This window comes from Ceratotherium simum, chromosome X, assembly GCF_057802395.1.
Source record: "Ceratotherium simum simum isolate JZ-2026a chromosome X, ASM5780239v1, whole genome shotgun sequence".
NCBI lineage: Eukaryota > Metazoa > Chordata > Mammalia > Perissodactyla > Rhinocerotidae > Ceratotherium > Ceratotherium simum.
Window position 1 is genome coordinate 35,451,426 of NC_141940.1, and position 25,358 is coordinate 35,476,783.

General features: G+C 38.4%; 1 protein-coding gene and 1 pseudogene across 4 annotated transcripts in view; both read left to right on the forward strand.

The window, feature by feature from the left end:
• Window positions 1–1,680: 1,680 nt before the first annotated feature.
• The window catches only part of AMOT (angiomotin), a 223,458-nt gene continuing 199,780 nt past the window's right edge, over window positions 1,681–25,358 (forward strand). For all 4 annotated transcript variants that reach the window (XM_087426681.1, XM_087426682.1, XM_087426685.1 and 1 more), the window contains exon 1: window positions 1,681–1,808. The gene's annotated coding sequence lies outside the window, so the exon portion shown is untranslated. The remainder of the gene's footprint in view (window positions 1,809–25,358) is intronic.
• Window positions 13,538–16,950, forward strand: LOC147911818 (dnaJ homolog subfamily B member 6 pseudogene; annotated as a pseudogene).

The following is a 25,358-nucleotide window of genomic DNA, read 5'->3' on the forward strand; positions in this document are numbered from 1 at the left end:
TGCTGGGTAGAGTATTCTTGGCTGTAAGTTTTTTCCTTTTAGCACTTTAAATATATCATGCCATTCTCTTCTAGCCTGTAAGGTTTCTGCTGAGAAGTCAGCTGATAGCCTTATGGGGTTTCCTTTGTATGTAACTTGACATTCTCTTGTGGCTTTTAGGATTCTCTCTTTATCTTTAATTCTGGACATTTTGATTATGATGTGTCTTGGTGTGGGCCTCTTTGGGTTTATCTTGTTTGGGGCTCTCTGTGCCTCCTGTACCTGGATGTCTGTTTCCTTCCTTAGGTTAGGGAAGTTTTCATCTATTATTTCTTGAAATAGATTCTCTGCCCCCTTGTCTCGCTCTTCTCCTTCTGGGACACCTATAACATGGATGTTAGTGCGCTTGATGTTGTCCCAGAGGTCCCTTAGACTGTCCTCACTCTTTTTAATTCTTTTCTCTTTTACCTGTTCACCTTGGGTAATTTCTTCTAGTCTTTCTTCCAGCTCACAGATCCGTTCTTCTGTATCCTCTACTCTGCTTTTGAGTCCCTCTAATGAGTTTTTCATTTCCAGTATTGTATTCTTCATTTCTGATCGGTTCTTTTTTATATCTTCCATTTCTTTGTTGACATTCTCACTGAGTCCATCTATTCTTCTCCCCAGATCAGTGAGCATCCTTAACACTCTTAGTTTGAACTCTCTGTCGGGTAGGTTGCTCATTTCTGTTTCACTTAGTTCCTTTTCTGGGGTTTTGTCCTGTTCCCTTACTTGGAATGTATTCTTTTGCCTCTTCATTTTGCCTCTTTCCCTGTGCTTGTGTCTACGTATTAGGTAGGTCAGCCACGTCTCCTGCTCTTGGATAGGTGACCTTATGTAAGTGATGGCTTAGGAGGCTTCCAGTGTGCTTCCCTCAGTTCTCAATGTTCCAGGGGTGACCCCTATGTGGGCTACGTGTATCCTTCTGCTGTGGCCTGTTTGCTCTCCCTGTAGGCGCCCAGGGAGGCTGAGTTATGCTCCTGGCCAGCTGTTGTAATGCTCAGCTGCTTGTAGTTGTTGTGGGCCCTTCAGTCTCTTTATCAGCTGTGGGGAGCCCCAGCACAGTTGGCTGCAAGTTCTAATACCACATTTGTGTTGCAGTATTTCTTTTAAGTGAGTAGGCCCCCACCGTGGCAGGTTGTTAGGCTCAGGGCCTTACAATTGCTGTAAGCCTCTAGCCTATTAGGTCTCTTGTCAGCTCTCTGAGGATTGCAGCTGGGTGGGGCTGCCCTCAGGCACAGGAGCACCCAATTGTTTCAGGTTTTGGAAGGTGGAGCAAACCTCCTATGTGGGTCTTTGAGAAGTACAAGTCTTCTGTGGCTGAGAAGCCCTGCCGCCCACAGGTCCACACACACAGTCAACACAGTCCTGCCCCGTGTCAGCGCCCCGATCTCCCCAAGTGGACCCAGTCTCTCCACGGCGGGAGCCCCACACACTCTGCCACCGCCCCACACTCTCCACCCGCTCCTTATGCACACCCTGCCCCGCTCAAGTCAGCTCAGTTGCCAGGCTGCAGAGAATCCAGTCACCAATCTATGCAGGCCCACACGTTGCCTGAGGGCTTGTTGTTGGGTGGGGCTAGTCTCTAGGGTGGGCTGCCTGCCCTGGCTGAGCTGGATTAAATCGGTGCTCTAGCGGGTGGAGCAGACCCTGGGCTAGCAGGTCTCAGGGAGAACTCCAATGGCGTCTGTGTCAGCACGCTCACACCAGGCCACAACAATGGCCACCGCCAATGTCCCAGTCCCTGGAGAGGTCTCACCCCTCACCGAGATGCACTCAGGGCCTATTAGGTGAGTCTCTTGTCACCGAAGCACTGTGCACCTTTTTTCTGGTGATTTTAGGATGCTTTCTGGAACGGGTGAGTTTATGCGCGGGCCCTTTAAGAGCCAGTTTTAGTTTCTTTGTGAACCGGGTTTTCTGGGGGTGCTACCCAATGCTTTAGTAGCAGGCAAAGTCAGATATTATGCTGCTGGTCTCAATTGTGCTGGGTCCACAAAATGCCCACAGCGGGGGCGCTCCCCGGCTCAGGGCCCCACGCCTCCAGGGAGGCTGCGTACCTGTGAGCTGCTCCCGGCGGCCGTGAAGCTGGCGGCTTGTGAAGGCGGCGTTTTTCCTCTCCGGAAGGGAGTCTCTGCCTCTTCTACCCCAGTTAGGATTGTCCGTTGTTGCAGGAGTTCCTCTTATCCAGTTTTCAGTTCTGTCTCAGGGGTAATTTTTCCACGAGTAGTTGTAAATTGGCTGTGTCCACGGGAGGAGGTGAGTTCAGAGTCTGCCTACGCCGCCATCTTGACTCCCCCTCATCCTCTTATCTTTTTAATAACAGCTGCATTGTTGTTATATACCCTTTTGCATCCCAGTATTGTACATCTGTACCATATCTTCTACTTGTTTATTCTTTGCTCACTTTTGCCAGTGATTTGTCAATTTTATTTTTCTTCCTAAAGAACTAACTCTTGGCTGGTGTTCAACTAATTCTTCCTATTATACATTTGTTCTGTAGTTCATTAATCTCTACTTTCTGTTCTTTCCTTATTTATCATTTCTTTCTATTTATTTTTCCATCTTTTTCTAAACTCTTGAGATGTATGCTTGCCATTAACTTCCAGATTTTCTTTCTTTTAATATAAGCATTTAGTACTATTATAATACCCTCTAATTACTGCCTTAATTGGATGTAAGTTGTGTTTTATTATTATTGGTTATTTTATTATTTATTGTTATTTGTTATTTATTATTACTTATTGTTATTTGTTATTTTCTTATTTCCAAGTATTTCATAACTTCTATTTTCTAATTTCTCCTTTGATTTGTTAATTATTGAAAAGTGTATCTTTATTTCCAAGTATGTGGTGTTTTTGTAGTTACCTATTGATTTTTAACTTAATCACATTATGGTCAGAGACTGTTGCCTGTACAATGAAATTCTAAAGTTAATCAGTATATTTACCCTCCAAGTAAATAATATAAGAAGCTTAGAACACTCTAAACCTGATCTAATTCAATCAAACCTCCTCTTGACATATGTTATTATCTAGTATTTAGTTTTGTCTTTTCTTGTTCCACAAGGCATCATCATTATTATTGTTTAAATATTCTGTGTACGTTTATGTTTACCTACATACTTTACCATTTTGTTTCTTCATTATTCCTTTTTGCTTTTCAAATCTTCCATCTTAGATCACATTTGTTCTGACTTAAAAATATTTTTGTTGTATAGAGAGCTCTAGTCTGCCATTTGTTTTCAGATTTCTTTGGTATTCTACAGTTTCAACATAATGTTTCAGGTGTTGATTTTTTTAATCTTGCTTGGGATTAGTTAGCCTTCTTGAATCCATGTATTGATGTCTTTTAATAGTTTTACAAAAAATTCAACCATTATATCTTCAAATATTTCTTCTGTTCCACTCTCTTTTTCTTCTCCCTTTGGATCTCTGAATAAACGTATTTTAGATCTTCTCAGTCTATCCTACAAGTCCATTAATTCCTTTCATATTTCCCATCTCTTCCTCTCTGTGGGCTATATATTTTCTTCAGTTCTTTATTACAGCTCATTAAATCTTTATTTAATTTTATGCAATCCATTGTTAAATCTATCCACTAAGTTTTAAATTTCAGTTATAATATATTCCATTTCTATGGGTTCTCTGTGGTTTATTTTCATATCCACTTGTTCTTTACTCATGTTTTTAATCCTGTCTTTAATTCATTGAAATATAGAAAACATACATAGTTTTTACTGTGAGTCTGATAGTTACGAAGATGAAGTTTTGTGGATTTTATTCTGTTGTCTTTTGTTTCTACCAGCGCTCACTCATGGTGACTCTTTTTTCATGAGTTTAATGATTTTTTTCTTATTTTCCTTTGATCTCTATCTGTGGGAATTATCTTGGTCTTGGGATAAAGGTGAGTTCCCACAAAAAAGGATTTGAGTTTGGTTCTGTCAAGCACTTGGAGAAACCACCAGTCTGGATTTGCTTTAAATTAAATACTCAGCTTTAGGTTTTCTAGTCTACCCAGGTGGTATGTATTTGGGGTATAAACCTATGTGAGGGCTAGCTTGCTATTACAAAATCTCAAGAGGAGATTATCTCACATTTCTACTAAGATTCAAAGCAGGTAGTATAGTTTACCTTGCAGTCTCCTGGATGAGGAACAGATTTATTTCTAGTTAACCTTTAAACTGTGGCTCTTTGGGGTCCAAGCTTTGAAGAAGAATCTCCTGTTAGATTCTCCATCTTTGGTAGACCATGGGCTTTGTCTCCTGTTCCTTGAGCTCCACAAGGCAGTGAAAAACAAAGTTAGTTAGGCTCTGCAAATGCTCTTAAAGTAAAAGTTGGCTTCAGAGAGCTGCTTAGCTCTTTTGGGTCTCTGTCTTCTTTTCGTCATTGGATGATAATTTCTTATTTTCTTTTCAGCTTATGGGTGTATTCAAGAAGATTTATAGTGTTTTTATTCAGCTTTTTATTTGTTTTCTAGGGGAGAGTCAATCTGGGGACCCAGTCTGCTAGTTTACTAGAAACAAAAATGATCACCATTTTTTCTGTGTGGTAACACTCAATTCTGGTGAGAATACAGTGAGAAAGATACCTTCATATACTATATTCGTGGCTGTGTAGATAGGTATAATATTTCTGGATAATAAAATGTATAAAGAGCCTTATAAATATTCATGTATTTGGGCATAATAATTGCAAATATAAGTTTATATCCTAGGGATATGATAAGAAATGCAGGTAAGTGAGTTCTGTTTACGGCAATATGGTTAACAATACGCCAGACATGAAAACAACTTAAATATCCTATAGTAGATATAATAGATATAATAGATATAAGATATAATAAGGTAGATATAATAAGGTATAATATAAAGTAAAAACATTAAGATACAAAATTATACACAATTATATACAAAGCATCCTTCTATGCATAGAAAAAGGTGTTAAGACGAAATAATTACTAGACATTTTGTTATGTCTCTGTTGTACAAATATGAGTGCTTTTAGTTAACTTTTTAATTTTTTCTGTATCTTCAAAGTTTTTTGGCAATACACTATTATTTTTATAAAAGAAAAACTAAAGGTGTTATTTTTCTTTGTTTTTAAACAGAAGTCTTAGACAATAAAATGGTCTTAAATGTTGGTACTCTAAAATATTGACCTTCCCTAGTGTTTCAATAACACACTTCATTTTGCTAGTGTTTAATGATTAAGAATGTCCTTTGTGTAGAAGATAGCACTTTTAATGAATGATTTGAAAAATTATACCTGATTAAAGGTGATTAAGAAACAGCCTGAAAAATGGTCAGTCTGGTGTTTTCAGACATTTTAACAAGCAGAAAAGATTTACTACAAAGGTGATCCTATTGAATATGCAAAAGTGCAATCACTAAGAGCTCTGAAAAAAAACAACTTGACCTAAAAACAAAGCTCTCTTCACTAGTAAACTTGGAACAACTTTGCATGCTCTTGCCATTCATTCTCTCTCGCTTCCTCTCTCTCTCTCTTCTTTTAACCAAACACAAAAGCCTGATAAAATGATTGACATGATATGGCCTTAAATATCACTAAATCTTGATGGATCTGTCACATGTGGGGCAACTTAGGTTTGGGAAGTGTTTAAAACTAGAGCATGCAAAGCTCATAACTGAAAGTAACAAGAAGTAATAGGTCCATCCTATGCAGAGAATGGGTTTTACAGTAGGCCACAGGAGCTATGGAGGAGGTGCCAAAAGTAGTTGTTTAGTGCAGAATTAAAGGATAAAGGAGACAGAAACTCAGAAAATAATCAAGAGGTGGTCCAACTAATTCTACATATTTATTGTCCAGGAGACCACTTTTAGTATCACAATTTTATGTGGCCTGTCTTTTCCCTCATGATACTTTAGCACCAAACATAGTCTTCTTCACAAATGTAAGCTCCATGAAGGCACAGACTGTTTTGTTCACTGCTTTGTCTGGGATGGATACTCAGTAAGTAAATGCTGTTAAAACCTACTGGACTTCATGAGTTCTGATTGGTGGAAGCCTAGGATGTCCATGTTGTACTGATTGTTAGATATCTTGTATATCGCACCTGTATATATCTTCCATGCCTAGTACATTGCCTGGCACATATTAGGAATTGTTTGTTTCTTTGTTTGTTTTTGCTATTGTAGTTATTCACAAATTCTCCATCTCCTTTCCTATATATTCCCACTGTCATGGCATAATTCCACAAATGACTTTCAATGGCCTGTGTCTTCAACACCCTCATACTTTCCTCAGACCTTGTCAATGCCAACCCCCATCTACCTGTTGACAGCTACCCTATCACCAGAATAATATGTCTAAAATGCTATTTTTGTCATGTCTCTCCCCTGCTAAAAACCAACAAACTACAAAACACAACAATGCCTCTCTTTCATCTATAAGATAAAAATTCAGAAGTTCAAATACTTCATTCTGCATCCAAGACTTTCCAAAATCTAGCCCAAACCTATATTTTCAATTTTAGTGCCCCAAATTCCTCTGCATCTTTGTTCATAATGTTCTTCGTTATTGGATTATTCTCTCTCCCTATTTCCTCCATCAGCTCAAGTTTCACTTCCTCTATGAAATCTTTCCTGGTTACTCCAACCCATTGTAAACTCCTCCTCTTATGAAATCCAATATTATTTAAGTTTTGCATTTTTGATGCAAGGTATAACCTACCTTGCATGTTTAAATACATACATATCGACATGTCTCAAAATTGTAAATTCTCAGAGTATAGGAATCATACTTGTAATTTCTTTGCTTCTTTGCCCACAATCCTAGAATAATATGTGAACGCAGTAGATAAGAACACAGATACTTGCTGGTTAACTGGCTTGCTCACTCCTTTCTCCCTTCCTCCCGCTCTCCCTTCCTCCCTCCCTTCCTTTCTTCCATTTGTTCAACAAATACTTTTGAGTGTATATACTGTGCCTGGCAGTGAGGACATAAAAATGACAAGACACAGTTCCTGATTTCAAGAACTTTACCATTCAGATTTCTATCACCAAAAAATATTAATCTACTGATCGTCCAGTGCAAGAGGTCTGAATTATAATTTCTTGAGCTGATAACCATTATTGCTTTTTTCAAAATTCCATTTTTGTCTGAACTCTTTTATTGTTGCATTTTTTAAGGATATATCTGCTGTTAAACAGAGGTTAGAAGTTGAGGTAAGATAAGAGCTACATAGGAAAGCCTAGGCCCGTGGTTCTCAAACCTGGCTAGACATAACAATTCCCTGGGGAGCTCTTAAAAGCTATCCAATGCTTGTGCCCCAATATAGACCAATTAAATTAGAAAAGGGGGAGGGAGAACCTCTAGGCATCTACTTTTTAAAGGCTCCCCAGGTGGGTTTTTTTGTGTGTATGTGTGAGGAAGATTAGCCCTGAGCTAACATCCATGCCAATCCTCCTCTTTTTTGCTGAGGAAGACTGGCCCTGGGCTAACATCTGTGCCTATCTTCCTCCACTTTATATGGGATGTCGCCACAGCATGGCCTGACAAGCAGTGCATCCTGTGCACCCAGGATCCCAACCCGGGCGGCCAGCAGTGGAGCGTGCGCACTTAACCTCTATGCCACGGGGCCAGCCCCTCCCCAGGTGGTTTTAATGTGCAACAAAAGGTAAAAACCATTGCTCTAGGCTAAAATAAAATTGCATTTTCATATATTAATTACAATTATTTTGAGAGAATAGTAACAAACGTATAATTTACACATTCGTATGAAAATAAAATCATGCCATCATATCCATTTGTTTAAACAACTAAATAAGGTAACGTCTTTTAAGAAAACAATTTCAAATTCTTTACTATTTTTACCAGTGTGGATAAAGAAATCATCAGCTCTACAACATGTTGGCTCTCTATTTTTATTTCATTAAATTAAATTATGAGGTAAATCTGTCTCCACTTCTGTTTTTAAAATACTGATTTGGATTGAGAGGATCTAATAGCAAATGTGAAGGTCAACTATATTACACAAGGCCCATACTAGTCTAGAGCAGTGATTCTCAAACTCTTCAGGCATCAGAATCTCCTGGAAGGCTTGTCCAAACCCAGAACCTTGGGCCCCAACTCCAGCATTTCTGATTAAGTAGGTCAGGAGTGAAGCCAAATAATTTGCATTTCTGACAGATTCTCAGGTGATCTCGATATTGCTGATTCAGAGACCACAGTTTGAGAACCACTGTTCTATATAGAGTAACAGCTCATAATAGATGTTCAATAAATATTTGATCGATTTAATTGAGTCAAATGGTATATTTTACAGTATAGGAACCCACAGTACATCCCAATATGTATAAGTATGGACAATACTTTTTATTAGTTTGCTATTTTTCAAGGTCTTGCTCAGAATCACTATACAAAAATCACCCCAAGTGATTGTTAAAAAAGCAGATTCCTGGGTTCCATTTCAGACCAGTCTCATCAGAATCTCTGTTGGTGTGGCCCAGGGATCTGCATTTTAAACAAAATCCTTGGATTTTTTTGTGCACACTAAAGTTTGAGAAACAATGCTCTACTTTCTTATACATTTTCTTACACTATTACTTCTTTCTGCAATGCCCTTTCTCTCCATCTCTGCAAAAATCCTGTCCCGTTCTTCATAGCCCAGCCCAAATATACCTTCCTCTGAGCAGTCTCCCCTGATTTCATGAGTACCACACACAACAGATAGAGTACAAAGAAATGCTGGGTGCTCTGGAATGGGGCAGCTGGGATAGCTGGAATGAAGTTGTAGGATTGGCTCTGGGTTTTGCACACAGAGGTTATACTCCTGAGTTTGTGCCCATTAACGGGAAAATGACAAGAGTTGTAAAGAGAATAAATTTAAAATGTACTTAACACTGAACCTCTTGGTCAAAGTAACTTGATTTGGGGTAGAGGTATTATAGGAGAGAGGACATGGAAGAGAGAAGAAAACAGAAGGGTTGCACATCGGATAACTTCAATTGTGCAGTAAGGGAAAGAGACATTAATATTCACTGAGGGGCATTTCCTTACCCAAGGGGAGAATAAAATAAGCAAACACTGAGTTTGTCTTGAGCCTGTGATGGGGGATGAGGAACATGGAGCAGTTAGATCAGGTAGTTGGAAGTGACATTTGAGAGGGTTGGGGGCTAAGGGTGGAGCTAATAACACCGAGTTAGAAGTTGAACTCAGGAACTCCTTTAACATCTATGTTAGTATTTCCCTAAATGTGGTACCTGTCTTACTGATCAGAATTTGCATTTCTTGCAAGCTCTTCAGATGATTTTGCTGAAGACTAAAATTTTAAAACTACTGATCCACCATACTAGCAATGGGTGTGTGGTGATTATCTACACTTGAACAAATCCTTGTAGCCTCCTCTCATTCAGCAGCTAGTAGAAATTACACAAACTTATGCCATACATAGGAACAGACGATGCATGTTTAGAAAAACAAAAGGAATCCTCATGACTGGAATTAGGCATTTTTTTTCTAGTTTTCATCCTCAACAGTTCACATCAGATAATTAGTCGTCCCATCAACAAATACTTACTAAATGCTTTTGATATATTTGCTGCCATGGAATAATGGCATTTATAATTTGTCTTAAACACCTCTCACAATTAAAGAAAAAAAATGCAGAAGCACTGCTTTTTTCCTGCAATGAGATAGAACCACAGAAGGGACTTAGAGATCATTTAATCCAATCACCTAATTTTAGAGACACGGAATTGAGTGAAGCTCAGAAAGATCAACAATTAATTTGTTCCAAGTCCTTAAACTACTGAGTGACACGCCAGTGACTGTATTTCAGGTCTCTTGACTGTCAGTCCTGTGCTTTTTCTTACAAGTGTCTAAATTTTGTAAATATTCTAGCAGCCTAAGTCTGTGGAAGTGTCAAACTCACTGACTTCAGTGCCATTTACATTTATATATAGTGTGCTGGGATGGGGGTGTGGCTTCAGAAATTCACATCAATGTATATTTTGCAAAGCCTTCACGTAAAAGCTAGAAATGGGATATGCTATAGCAAATTCTTTGCCATATACTTTTATAATAATATGTGCTCTCTAGGTGTAAAATTTATTCACCACACTATCAAAAATTGATTGCTAGATTATCTTGCAAGCTAATAAAAACAAACCATTAAGTTTAATAGATTAGTACATTCTCCAGGTGATATTTATTCTCTTCATTTGACAACTGACTGGTCACACCTGCTTTCTTTTCCATACTATGCACATAGAATTATCTCATATAGAAAAAGGCCCACCAGACGTTCAATGTTCAATTAACCCAGCTATCATACATCTGTTGCTGTCTTTACAAATGTGGAAATTTACTGGTAATTACTCCTCTGATAACAATCAAAAACTATATACCCCTTTTTTATTGTAATAGTCTCTTACTTCCTCCATCCAAACTGCCTTAATGACCAAAGATTCCAGAGCATATCCATCTATTTCTGATCCTCCAAATGGACTTGTAAATAAGTCTGAGATCTATGTTTAGTGATTTGGAAGTTTACAGATGCAGTCTCAGTGTATTCCACCGAATTTCAAAACAAGAACTTACACTAGTTAATAACGGTCTAAAGTTGTTATTCTACTCCAAACATGACTATAAACTTGCTGTGAGAGTGTAAGTAAACTATATTACTGCCTTGTAGCTGGAGGACTGGGCTCTCCATTCTACTTTACAAAACTTTTGGAGAATAGTGCATGGTTGCTATGGTCTGAATGTGTGTGTCCCCCCAAAATTGATGTGTTGAAAATCTAATGCCCAAGGTGATGGTATTAGGAGGAGAGGTGTTTGGAAGGTGGCTATGTCACGAGGGCCGAGCCTTCATGAATGAGATTAGTTCCCTTATTAAGAGGCCCCAGACAGCTAGCTCACCCCTTCCACCATATGAGGATACAAGGAGAAGTCTGTGGCCCAAAAGAGGGCCCTCACTAGACCAAGCTGGCAGTCTGATCTTGAACTTCCAGCCTACAGAACTATGAGAAATAAATTTCTGTTGTTTAAAAGCCACCCAGTCTGTGGTATTTTGTTATAACAGCCAGAACTAAGACCATGGTTACATAAATTTCCTGGAGCATCAGCTATGTTGTGACAATAGCTTCTCCTAGAAATTTGAAATATGCAAATCTTCTAGCATAGCTCTGTTTTTCTTAATAAATAAGTAATAACTAATACCATTTATTTGCATAGTACTTTATGTTATTCAAAAGGGTTTCAACCATAAGGCATTAATTAAGTACCTGCTATGTGCCAAATACTCTGCTAGGTGCTAGAACTATAAAAATGACTAAAACCTAGTCCCTCGCTTTTGGAGTCTTTGAGGCAATCCCAGAAATAAAATATCTCTTTCCTGCTCAAGTTCTGAGCCAACTGAAATGTAGACAATGTAGTAAGTTAGATACCAAAATAGTAACTTTATTTCTCATAAAACTTATATTCAAGAATATAATACTTCTAAGGCCAAGTGGACTTCATAATCTGAATCTCATAATTAATAATAGACAACCACTTAGCAGGATTAGACCTGGTAAAACAGAGCCAGTCTCTGAGGAACAGAGCAAGCTACATGCTCCCTTCAGGCAACTGCTCCCAAGGAGGCAGGGGAGAGGAACGGGCTGCACAATGCAGGCTCAATATCTACATCCAAAGTCACCAGTCAAATAATTTACTCCTCTCCCATCCCCAGTTAAGAATAAGTAAGGAATAGATAGAGGTCAGATGTGTTATACTAATGGATGTCTTTCCACCTGGAAGAAAACATCAGAAGTGAAGGGGAAACATTCCCCCACCCCAACTCCTGCCCTCAAGGGCCTCAATTCATTAATATTCACAGCAACCCTGAGAGGTAAATAGGAAGTGATTGTTTTACCTGTTTTATGTAAGAGGAAGCTTAGATCTACAAGAGTCACACAGCTAGGTTGAAATCAAGAGGATAATATCTCAATTCTTTATGGTAAGAATTTGGATATTGTTACCAATGAAATCAGATAATGAACTTGTCTATACAGTGCTACATTTTTTCCTTTTGCTAGTGAAATAGTCCAAACCACTCAGAATCAAAGCCTATCTAAGGTTTTGACAAAAGAATCTATCATCTTGTATATAGATAGGGTTATTTGCAAAATCGAATTTTCTACCATAAAAGTAGATAAGCTTTAAAAAATTAAATGCCATTATAGTAAAGTTTTATAGGGAAAGCAGCCAGGCAAGGTGAGACAAACAGATAAGGAAGACAAAATAAAACCAGGCAGTTATCCAATGCTCAATAAGAGAAAGAATGCTTGATTTGGTCAACTGGCACTGTTTCTATAATCATTATAAGAATCACTAATACTTATTGATCATCTGATGTTTTTAGGTTCTGGCTAAGCACTATTTATGTGTACTATCTCATTTAATTTTCACAACAATGGACAAGACAGTTCTCTCTTTTTTCCAGATAGGAAAACAGACATTTAGATCAAGTGACTTATCTATTTTCACATAGTCACCAATATTTGGTAGTGTCAGGATTTGAGCCCAAGACTTCTGACTCCAGAGCCCATACTCTTAACCAGTACATTCTGCTAGTCTGTCAGCTAAGAGCAAAAATTGAGTTACTTCTGGATGCAGCACATTCCAGTGAGGAACAATAAGATACATCTAAGACAGCCACTTTATTTTCAAGCTTGTAATACAATTAGGTACACAGGACACAGACATTAGAAAAGCTGAAGAAAATGTTTACAGTGCACAAGAGAGCACAAATGAACATACTCACAAGCGCATGAGCCCCGAGAAGAGCTGAAATGAAAAAGCGACAGGAGCAAGAGTTGAGCTGACAAGCACGTGCTAACAGTATGAGTTGTTTAAAGATGGGATAAGTTGGCTCAGGAAGTAGTAAATTCTCATCATGCAGGGGACTTCCCTCACAGGCTGGATGAACAAAGACTTGGTAAATCAAATTGGGTTGTTTTAAATGGCATTTAAAATCCCTCAAACCCTGAGATTCTGTGATTTAGTCAACTTAGTTTCAATAGCTACTATGTGCCAAGTACTACAATAAGCTCCTCTCACAAAGGGGAATAAGACATACCCTCAAGGAGTCCATGGTCTAGTGGGGCACATAGCACAAGCCCAGAAATGTAGAATGAAGTGCAATAAGTGCTCATATGGCATGGCAATGAAAAAGTTCTACACCTAACCCAAACTGGGAAGAGGAATTAAAAAGGAAAATCGAGGGGCCAGCCCCGTGGCTTAGCGGTTAAGTGCGCATGCTCCACTACTGGCGGCCCGGGTTCGGATCCCGGGCGTGCACTGATGCACCGCTTCTCCAGCCATGCTGAGGCGGAGTCCCACATACAGCAACTAGAAGGATGTGCAACAATGACATACAACTATCTATCTACTGGGGCTTTGGGGAAAAAAAAGGAGGAGGATTGGCAATAGATGTTAGCTCAGGGCCGGTCTTCCTCAACAAAAAGAGGAGGATTGGCATGGATGTTAGCTCAGGGCTGATCTTTCTCACAAAAAAAAAAAAAAAGAAAATTGATGTTTCTTAAAGGTGATGCCTAAACTAACCCTTGAAGGAAAAGTAAAAATTAGCCAAGTGTTCCAGTTATCTATTGCAATGCAATAAACTATCTCTAAAACTTAAATATTTTATTAGCTCTCATGATTTGGGTACTCAGCAGCTGGGCTGGTTGGTAGGATGCAAGACAGTTTCACTCACATGCCTGGTACCTTGGAGGAGATAGCTTTAAAGACTGGTCTCAGCTAGAACCCTCCTTCTCTCCATGAAGTCTCTCGGCTTCTCTACACAAGCCCTTCAGCAGGGTAGGTGGATTCTTACAAAGTGTCTTAGGGCTCCAAGAATGAGTGCCCCAAGAGATCAAGGTGGAGGCTGCAAGGCTTCTTATAACTTAGCCTTAGAAGTCAGGCAATATTACATCGAACACAATTTATTGGTTACACATGGATCAGTGTGGGAGGGGACACACAAGTGTGTAAATACCAGGGAGGTGTGGTTTATTGGAGTCCATCATGGAGACTGGTTACCACACCAGGCTAAGAGGTTTGGGAGATTGGGAGGGTAGTTTTCAGCTAGAAGGAATATCATGCACAAAGGGAATGAGGCATATAAGAATAAATCCTGTGAAACACCAGGCAAGGCCCCACCGCACCTCCTTCCTGCCAGCTCCCGTGTCCTGAGCCCCATGAAGATGACCCTAGAACCAGAAACAAAGACTCCTTCCAAAACATTTAAAACATGGTGGCCTACTATGAAGTTCTAGGCATGCAGAGACATGCCTCAGCCGAGGGTATTAGAAAGGCATATCGGAAACCAGCACTGAAGTGGCATCCAGATAAAAATCCTGAGAATAAAGAAGTGGAGAGAAAACTCAAACAAGTAGCTGAGGCATATGAGGTGTTATCCAATACTAAAAAATGAAACATCAATGGCAAGTATGGCAAAGAAGGATTAAATGGTGGAGATGGAGGTGGAAGTCATTTTGACAGTCAGTTTGAGTTTGACTTTACATTCCATGACCCAGGTGATGTCTTCAGGGAATTTTTTGATGGAAAAGAACTGTTTTCATTCAACTTTTTCAAAGATCCACTTGGGGACTTTTTGGGACTCGAAGGGGCCCCCATGGAAGCAGAAGCCAAGGCACAGAGTCATTTTTTCTGCCTTCAGTGGATTTCCATCTTTAGTTGGCAGATTTTCTTCTTTTGATACAGCATTTACTTCCTTTGGTTCACTAGGTCACAGGGGCCTCACTTCATTTTCTTCCACGTCATTCGGTGGTAGTGAGATGGGCAACTTCAAATCTACATTAACTTCCACTACAGCTGTTAATGGCAGAAAAATCACTACAAAGAGAATTATCAAGAATGGTAAAAAAAAAAAGTAGACATTGAAGAAGATGGCCAGTTAAAGTCCTTAAGGCTGAATGGTAAAGAGCAGTTGCTATTCTTGGATAGCAAGTAATTCGCCACATCCATTTTATAGAAATGTTATGTTACCTATAACAAGCACCATTTGAGGATTTACAGGAACATTTTGTTGAAGATTTCAAGCAAACTTGACTTTTAGTATAACTGTACCTAATCTAAAGTATAAATAGCTCATCAGAGCCCCTATTTGCTGTAGATGTTGAGTTTATTGTTGGGATTACATATTAGGACCATATTTTTGTCTTTAAAATTGTTGTAAATCTTTGTATGCAGCTTGCTTTTTTATTAAATGTAATCCAAGGTAGCCATGACTCTCTTGTACACTAACACCAGGACAAACCTGTTGTTACGTTGTGTTTGAACCATGAGCCAAGTAACTTCAGCCTGCTGTGAAGTTAACATTGCCAGGATGAATATTCCACAAAGATAATTTTAATTTTTTCGATATTTAGTAGTGAAAGATATTAATGCATTAATGATAATACAATTTTGGTTTAATATAAATTGAGGATGTTTTCTAGTTGTGCATGAATGCTGGCAACTTAGTAAGTTTTGACAAGTGTATAAATATGTAATGTTAAGTTTAGGTTTTAAAAAGTAAAGTTGGTAAACTGGGTCTCTGTCATTTGCAAAAAAAAAAAAAAAACACGAAAAGAAATGTGAATGTGTTTGGTGCATTTAAAAAATCCTGAGAAACACCAAATCAGGATCAGGAAGCAGAGTAGTGTTGTGGTTAAGGGCGCAGGCTCTACAGTCAGACTCTAGAGCCAGTTATTCCCCAGTACAGATTTTGTATCCTAGAACTGAGCTGTCCAAGGTTATAAATTAAATTAATTAAATTTGTTAAATTAAGAATGTAGTTCTGCCGTCTCACCTCAATCATACTAGGCACATTTCAAGTGCTCGATAGCCACATATAGCTAGTGGCTACCACACTGGACAATGCAAATATAGAACATCTCCATCATCACAGAAAGTTCTATTGGACAGCAATGTGCTTGACTTTCTTTTAATAGACTACTATTTAACTAACTTTCTACATTAACTCTCTAGTCCCATTGCAAAACATATCAACTGATGCCCACGACGTACTGAAACTCATGGGTAACCACACATTTCTTCACCCACCAGATTAACTGTTTGCTTATAAAAAGTCAGTTGTGTTTGTTCTCAAATCTGTATATTCCAGTTTACTTATTTTGTAGTTACGTAATTTAGTTAAATTTGTCAGCAGATAAAGTATGTATGGGAAAAGTCTTACTTCCATGCAAATTAAGTTGAATGCCTTATTAAGAACTAATAAAGACAAGTTGTTTAAAATTTATAGGCTGTAGAATTAGGCATAGGATAGAGAATTATAAAATATTAGAAGTAAAAACATCTAGAATTCTATACTCAACTCACTTCAAGAGGGTCTTTAAGTATTTACTCCACTTTAAAGAACCTGAAACTGAAAAGTCTTAGACAATACAATTATGGGTGTGATTTATGAAAGATGAAGCTGAACTCCAATAAATAGAAACATTTATAAAATTATGGATAAATAAACACATGATATCTTAAGTTAATATGTATCTAGAGATACAATCAGACATTTTATGCTTCCTAAGGGAAGAAAACACCTCATATAAAGTAAGCCCTGAAAAAAAAAATCAAACCTCTAGATCCAATCAAGTCTCTAGATCCAATTACCACTTTATAGGAAATACAAGGACAAAGGAACTTGTTAAACTATACCACGGGAATGCAATCAGCAAAGTCCATGCTGTGGGAAACTCTACAAGAAAAATGACCTAGTTTCTTAAACATGTTGTAAAGAGAAAGAAGAGAGATGGAGTGGTAACTGATAGATTAAAAGGGATTTAAAAAATAGAGCAACCAATCACAATGCATAGACCTTATTTGGATCCTAATTCATACATAGTGTAAAAAATATTTAACATTTATGAGACAATTGGAAATTTGTACAATGACAGGTTATTTGATGTTGTTAAGGGAATTATTATTAATGTTATAGATGAAATAATTGTATTGTCATTATGTTAAAAAAAGAGTCCTGTTCTTTAGGTGATACATACCAAAATATTTACAGATGAAATGATATGATGACTGGGACTTGCTTAAATGTACTACGGGAGAGGGGTAGTGGATGAAAGTATGGATGAAGCATGATGGATTGATTATTTTTAGGGCTGGGTATTGTGTACATAGAGATCCATTATACTATTCTGTCTAATTTGTGTACATTCTAAATTCTCCATAACACAAACTTTTTAAAAGATAAAATAATGTATCATTGTTCTCACAAATTTTTTTTCTAATGAGACCACATTCAATAGCATCAGATGAGGAAAATAAAAACAAAGTAATATAATAAAGATTAAGAAAGTTCTAATTATTTTCCATAATGCCCCTCCTTAATATCAAATCAAATTAAAAAAAAATTATGTCCCTTCTTTAAACACAGGCTTCAAGGCATTACAGTCTGCCTATTGGGTGGGTATTCAGCACTGATTCTGAAGTTAGCACTGATTCTAATCCCTGGTTTGCCACTAACTAACTGCATTACCCTTGGACAAAGTACTTAATGTTTATAAACCTCGGTTTCCTCATCTGTAAAGTAGGAGTAAGAATAAAAGTACCTACATCGTAAGGTCATTGTGAAGATTCAGTAAGATAATCCAATGTAACACGTTTAGCTTGTTTGCAATGGAGCCCACATTGGGAACTAATAAGAGAATACACTATGGAAATTTCGAATGAGAATATGGAGACTAGCTTTGAAGGTCATACCGATGAATTTGTATTTGCCATATTACATGAATTGGGAAAATTCTAAGCACTTGAGTAGGAGAAAATGATGTTTGAGAAAATTGATTTAACTACTTTCTATATAGGATGGGCCTGATGGAACAGAAACGGGAGGTAGAGAAACCATTTACTTGTTGCAATTTTTGTACAAAGACCTATACTTGCGTGGTGGCCATAGAAATAGAAAATAGAGGACATCCAGACATTCCTGTGAAGAGGTACTAAAATTACTAATAGCAAAGTGTCCATTTGACTCTTGACTACTGATTATTGGAGAGCACCATCTTCAAACCACTCACCTCAGATGGGAAGAAACACAGAGCAAAAGAGATGGAAAGAAAGGTGGGAAAAAAAAGCAGACATCAGTCTCAGGTTTTTAGGACTGTTGCCTATTTACTCACTTTATTCAATGCTAACACTAAAGACATCAGAAGCTTAATGTAGAACTGGATAAATGTATAAAGTATCAATTGAGATTTAATAAGACCTGATTGCTTGAGATGGAAGCAAGGTTCAGGAAAATAATCCTATGCAATTTCCTGTTGATGCCTGAATAAATTTTTCTCTTGCCAATCTCAGCTTCCTCCCTTGCCCACAACTCCCAGCTGTGAACCAAAGAAGTAAGGTAACTAATTGCTCACAAAGGTAACTATAAGAAAATCTAAAAGCTGCTCACAAATTTTACTGTTACTCAACAAAATAGACTGTTTTCCTCAGGGAAGTAGCATTGTTTATATTATAATTTCTTAAGCAAAATTCCTCAGACCAGAGCCGTAAGGAATGCACTTAAGACTCTCATTACTTCTTCTTTTTTTTTTTTTTGAGGAAGATCAGCCCTGAGCTAACATCCATGCCAATCCTCCTCTTTTTGCTGAGGAAGACCAGCCTTGAGCTAACATCTATTGCCAATCCTCCTCCTTTTTTTCCCTTTTTCTCCTCAAAGCCCCAGTAGATAGTTATATGTCATAGTTGCATATCCTTCTAGTTGTTGTGTGCGGGACGCCGCCTCAGCATGGTGAGAGAAGCGGTGCATCGGTGCGCGCTGGGGATCTGAACCCCAGGCCCACCAATAGCAGAGCGTGCACACTTAACCGCTAAGCCACGGGGCCAACCTCTCTCATTACTTCTTAACTCCAATCATCCTCAATGTTATTTTTTCACTTTAGAACTAAGCAATATTTTAGCTTTTCTTAGACCATAGAGCCAGTCTTGTGATGTTCAATTGGGTGGCTTAGAGATTTCCCTCGGGCTACTTCATCACTGTTTCCCCTGATCAGCTAATTAAAATGAAGCTCAAAAAAGACAAGCTTTCCACATCTGGACTCCCAAGAGAAGACAGCCGGAGATTGGGCGTTCTGTCCCTGCCAGCCTTCCTGACTTTAGGTGATTGGGGCAGATCACTTACATTTGTGCTACCAGCATACCTATTTTCAACAGAAGGTCTATTAATCCTGAAAGCATCATAAGGCTTCATTTATCAAACTGATTTCTTCAAGTAAAATGAATTCTAGAAGCATTAAGCACTCTTACATGACACACAAAAAGATTGAACAACACTACAATAGAAAAATAATGCTTGATTTTGTTGAAAGGACTGTAACCTTTAAAATGAGAGATTTTGAGCTTATAAAACGTCTCCTCTCAAATGCACTTCTTTTTTTTTTTTTTTGTGACTAAGATCAGCCCTGAGCTAACATCCATGCCAATCCTCCTCTTTTTGCTGAGGAACACTGGCTCTGAGCTAACATCTATTGCCAATCCTCCTCCTTTTTTCTCCCCAAAGCCCCAGTAGATAGTTGCATGTCATAGTTGCACATCCCTCTAGTTGCTGTATGTGGGACACGGCCTCAGCATGGCTGGACAAGCAGTTCATCGGTGCGCGCCCAGGATCCGAACCCGGGCTGCCAGTAGCGGAGCGCACGCACTTAACCACTAAGTCATGGGGCTGGCCCCTGGGCTTCTTTTTTTATTTGATCAGTTTCTCAGCTGTGTACATTCATAGCATATTCGAGTGTAAACCAGATCACCAAGACAATCCATTCACAATTCATAGACTGTCCATATCTATGAAAAAAGAATCCCCTTTTGCCAATAATAAATAGGAACAATCTCTGCATCACTCTGAATTCCATAAAGAAGTATTCTCAGAAGTTGTTTTCTAACCTCTTTTTTAAAAATAATAACACCTTATTAATTTAGACCCCTAGGAAACTTTCTATCACTTCATCACTTTAGTTTTGCAAATTCTGCCCCCAAGTAGCTTTTTTTTTCCACTATATTAAACACATTACCCTGCTATGTGAACATACTGACACCAGATGGCAGTTGTATGCCACAGCCCCCAAGGTTTGAGCTATGAGGCATAAACTGAGACTAGTTTGATAGAGATGAGACATTCATTTCCACCTTGTTCATATCAAAAGTATATTATAAACTTAAGTAATAACTAAATCCTAAAATAATACTTTAGAGCAAATGTCTAGTAACTGAACTCCAGGATGCAATTTTATTCACCAGCTCTCACAAGTTATCACACAACATATCTTACCCCAACCAGATACCAGTGTTTGATTACAATGCTAATTTTCATATCTATTATCACTTCCACTTAACTGTTTTCTGATTTTTTCATCTTCAATTTAGTTTTGTTTTGCACCCTCCCATTGACTTAGTCAAGCATGATATAATCACCCTGCCTAGCTATCCCAGCCAATTAAAGGAACGGTGTTTCTTGTGGTCGCTTCATCTTCCTGCAGTTTTCTGGTTCTCCCCTTCTTCCTTTTCACTTAGGAAACATAACTTACTCTCCACAATTCCTAGAAGACTTCTCTTCATGTTTGTCTCCAATTTTTAAAATTAGTTTTGTTTTCCATGTTGAGAGGAATTTACTGAAGAATTTAGTAAATTTAGTAAATTAGAAGAATTTACTCCATTACCAGAACTGACTGAAGCTGAAAAAAAAAGAGCAATTAAAAATATGCCCAAACAGTCCAAAAATAAGTGAAGGACTTGAATAGATATTTCTCCAAAGAAAATATACAAATGGTCCATAAGGACATGAAAAGATGGTCAACATTATTAGTTATTAGAGAAATGCAAATTATTTTTATTTATTTATTTTTTTTTTGTGAGGAAGATCAGCCCTGAGCTAACATCCATGCCAATCCTCCTCTTTTTGCTGAGGAAGATCGGCCCTGAGCTAACATCTATTGCCAATCCTCCTCCTTTTTTTCCCTTTTTCTCCCCAAACCCCAGTAGATAGTTGTATGTCATAGTTGCACATCCTGCTAGTTGCTGTATGTGGGACGCGGCCTCAGCATGGCCGGAGAAGCAGTGCAGCGGTGCGCGCCCGGCATCTGAACCCGGGCCGCCAGTAGCAGAGCACGTGCACTTAATCGCTAAGCCACTGGCCGGCCCCAGAGAAATGCAAATTAAAACAACAATGAGATACCACTTCACATCCATTAGGATGGCTATAATAAAAAAAATGGAAAATAAGCTTTGCCAAGAATGCGGAGAAATTGGAACTCTTCTGTGTTGCTGGTGGGAATTTAAAATAGCACAACCACTGTAGAAAATTGGTGGTTCCTCAAAAAGTTAAACAGAATGATCCAGTAATTCCACTCTTAGGTATATACCCCAAAAAATTAAAAGCAGGGACTCAAACAGATACTTGTACATACATGTCCATAGCAGCAGTATTCACAATAGCCAAAAGGTGAAACAACCTAAGTGTGCATCAACAGATGAATAGATAAACAAACAAAAATATATATATACATACAATGGAATATTATTGATCCATAAAAAGAAATGAAATTCTGACATATGCTACAACATGGATGAATCTTGAAGACACTGTGCTAAGTGAAATAAGCCAGACACAAAAGGAAAAATACTGTATGATTCCACTTATGTGAGATACCTAGAGTAGTCAAATTCATAGAGACAGAAAGTAGAATGGTGGTTGTCAGGGGCTAGGGGTAGGGAGAATGGAGAGTTGGAGTTCAGTGGGCACAGAGTTTCAGTTTGGGGAGATGAAAAAGTCTAGAAATGGATGGTGATGATGGTAGCACAACAATGAGAATGTACTTAATGCCACAGAATTGTACTTATTTTAAATGGTTACAGGGCTGGCCCTCTGGCTTAGTGGTTAAGTGTGCACACTCTGCTACTGGTGGCCCAGGTTCGGATCCCAGGTGCACACTGACGCACCACTTCTCCGGCCATGCTGAGGCGGCGTCCCACTTACAGCAACTAGAAGGATGTGCAGCTATGACATACAACTATCTACTGGGGCTTTGGGGAGAAAAAGGGAAAAAAAAGGAGGAGGATTGGCAATAGATGTTAGCTCAGGGCCGGTCTTCCTCAGCAAAAAATAATGGGGAGGATTGGCATGGATGTTAGCTCAGGGCTGATCTTCCTCACACACACAAAAAAATGGTTACAATAGTAATTTTATGCTGTGTATGTTTTACCATAATAAAAATCTTTTTAAAAATGTGCCCATAGGCTGCCTGCTGATAATGAAAGCCTGAATAGAAATTGCCTCAATTTAAAGGACAATACTCTATCAAGCAGGAAATTTTGAGTAAAGGAAAAACAAACAGAACTTTACCTGGTTGTATCACAAATCCATTAATTCAGAACTTGTGATAATTCAATGCAGGCTAGGTCACTGTTGACATTTAAGTGTCTGGCAAACCATTTCTTCTCATCAATGTAAACAAGAGGCAGAATTAATCAATTTAAGAGAATAAGCAATTTATAAGTTTTTTAAGCACATTTATGGTCTACATGGAAATGAATGTTACTAATCATAAGTGATTGCCCCACAGTGAATTTTCCATAAATGTGAGTATTTAGAGTTGTTTATTATGTAATGTAACTTTGTTTCTCCCGTGTGCTTTTCTCATTTATCTGAAACATTCTTATTTTATTGTTTCTTTGGCATGGTGGAATATGTCTTACCTCTCTGAAAATTGGCTAACCATTGTAGAGGAGCCAGGGTACCCTCCTCCTTGGTTCTCTAGCCCATCTTTCTGCCCAGGCAGAAGAAAGAACCTGGATTATCTTCACATCATTAATATTGTATTAACATTGCCTACCATTGACTGGGTACCTAGTTTATGAGAGCACTGTGCTAGTGCTTTTCACGTGTTATTTCTAATTTTAAAATCCCTGGGAGATAGACATTGGTATCTCTATTTTAGAGATTGGAAAACTGAGGCAATAGCAGTTAAGTGTCTTCGGTCAAGGTCACACAGCTATTAAGAGGTGCAGCCAGGTTTCAAACACAAGTTACTCAGCACCAAAGCCTGTGTGTGGCCTTTCTGATACTGTGCTACCTTCAAAACACTGGCTTGTTACAATCAGACAAGGTATATGATGGTTTGTACTAGTCCTGATCGAACAAAGATGTATTTCTTCTGAAAGAATGTATAATTTGAGCTTTTCTCTTCAAGTGATCTTGCTCTTTAAAATTTTTTTTCTGATTTAGTGCAGTTTGACTGTGAAAGCCTTAGAGCTCAAAGGTCCCTCTGCATCCGTAATCTTTAGTTCTCAGGTTAATGTTAGCATGTCTCAGGGGACGGCTTTCTTTCTGATGACCTTGGCAGGAAAAGAAGTTAACCCCCTCATCAACTTAGTCTGTAGACAACACGGAAACATGAGAGGGGCTCAGATTTTGCTTCAAATATCTATGTATATCTCCAGAGCCCAGCTAAGGCAGCTTATAGGGTAAAGCAAATGTCTTCTGTGACTGCAAAGAAAAGTTTCCAGGAAGCCAGGGATCTCACAGGCTGCCCTCAGCCCTGCAGTCAACGAACAAGCAAAGGAATCAAGAACAGATAAGGATCAAGCAGATAAGGGAATTTTCAGTATGGTCTAAAACAAACAGAGATAAGATGTTTGCAGAAAAAATAACCTTTGGATGTCCAGAGGGCTAGCCTTTGACAAAATTGTGAAGGAGGTTTTCTGTTTTCTCTTTCCCTCCCTCTGCTCACCACTCCTCCCATCATTCTATTCCTCCACCCTAAGTAGTCCCAGAGCTAATAAATACTTGTTGAATAAATGCATGTCCAAGCCTCCTAGTGTGAAGCTGCCTGCTCTGCCACCTCCTTAACATATGTCATGTTCCATAGCATCCTCCCTACCCAAGTTAAAACTTGTCCCTTCCTGTAACTTATTCCCATTTAGGAGCTCTAATTAAACTCACTTGGTCAATTTATCTAGCAAAGATGTTGATGGCTAGTAACGATTTAATGCATTACCTCTACCAGATACACAGTTGTATTTTGATAAGGCTTTCAAAAGCTTAGACCTGTCTTTCCTACTAAACTATCTCCTTCCTTTCTTCCACTTGTGAACCCATAAATTCCATCATGGTGTTTTTACCACCTGTCCCACAGCAGCAACGAGAAAGTTTTGACTGTATGAAATAAAAGACTAATGGGTATAAGAGATGTGGCATCTGTTTGTAAATGTTAATAGAGCATTGCTTGTAAGTCTGGTACTCCCTAGCTTGAAGGGACTTACAATTTAGCTGAGGAGACAAAATTAACATATATGAAAAGTCAAACAACAAAACCAGTATGATGGCCTTCCTGGATTTGATTATCTGGAATACCAGCTGACTCCAGTGATATGACACTATCTAGCAGAGGTAGGAGGGCTGAGGGAAAGACCCAAAAGCAGTAGTATCCTCAGAGTATATGGCAAGAGTAACTAAATGGTGGAGGGTAAATGAAACAGGGTCAAAAATACACTGTGAAAACAAGCCCATAGCCATGGCATATGGCCATCAATCCCAGTGTGTGCTAGATTGTTCCAGAGGTGAGGATGCAGGCTCTGAGGAATACATGGATGAACCACTATTTGGTAAATACCTCCTGAAATCTGCCTTTCATCATTTTCCTGTGAACACATTGGAAACGGAATTGATGGCTTTTTAATTAATTCTATGTCTAATATCCAGATGGTAAGTTCAGCAATTACACAAAACAATTTCCTTAGGTTGAAGCTCTGAAATCATGATTTAGAAATTGAATATTCAAAAAGATATTTAAAAGCATTACTTAGAGCAGTGGTTCTCAACCAGGGCCAAAAGGGATTGGAGATTTTGGGGGAAAGCGACACTTAAAAAGAATTATCTATTATGTTTTTCTTTATCTCTCCAAACTGTGGGTATAGAAGGAACAGCTGCATGCATCCTCCTAAATGTGGAAATGGTGGTAAAATCATTCTAATTACCTGTTTGCAAATAGCTTGAATTTATGTCAAATTTAGGTTAAATATTTATTTCCAGAGTACTTTTCTCTTTTTGTATGCCTTACAGTGCCAAGTATAATGCTGTTCACATAGAAGAAGAAATTCAACACATACTTTCCCATTGGTCGGTTTGTTCTGAGAGAGATCCCAACCTTTTAGAAAAATTTCTGGTATAAACTGAAATCTTCCTAACTCCAACCTCTGTTTCAGAAAGCCTTCTCTGAACTGACTGTGCTGTGCTTACTAAGAGGATCGTTGACTGCAAACCACTGGTTCCCACCAGATGAAGATAAGATATTGATCAGAAAGGAGGGGATA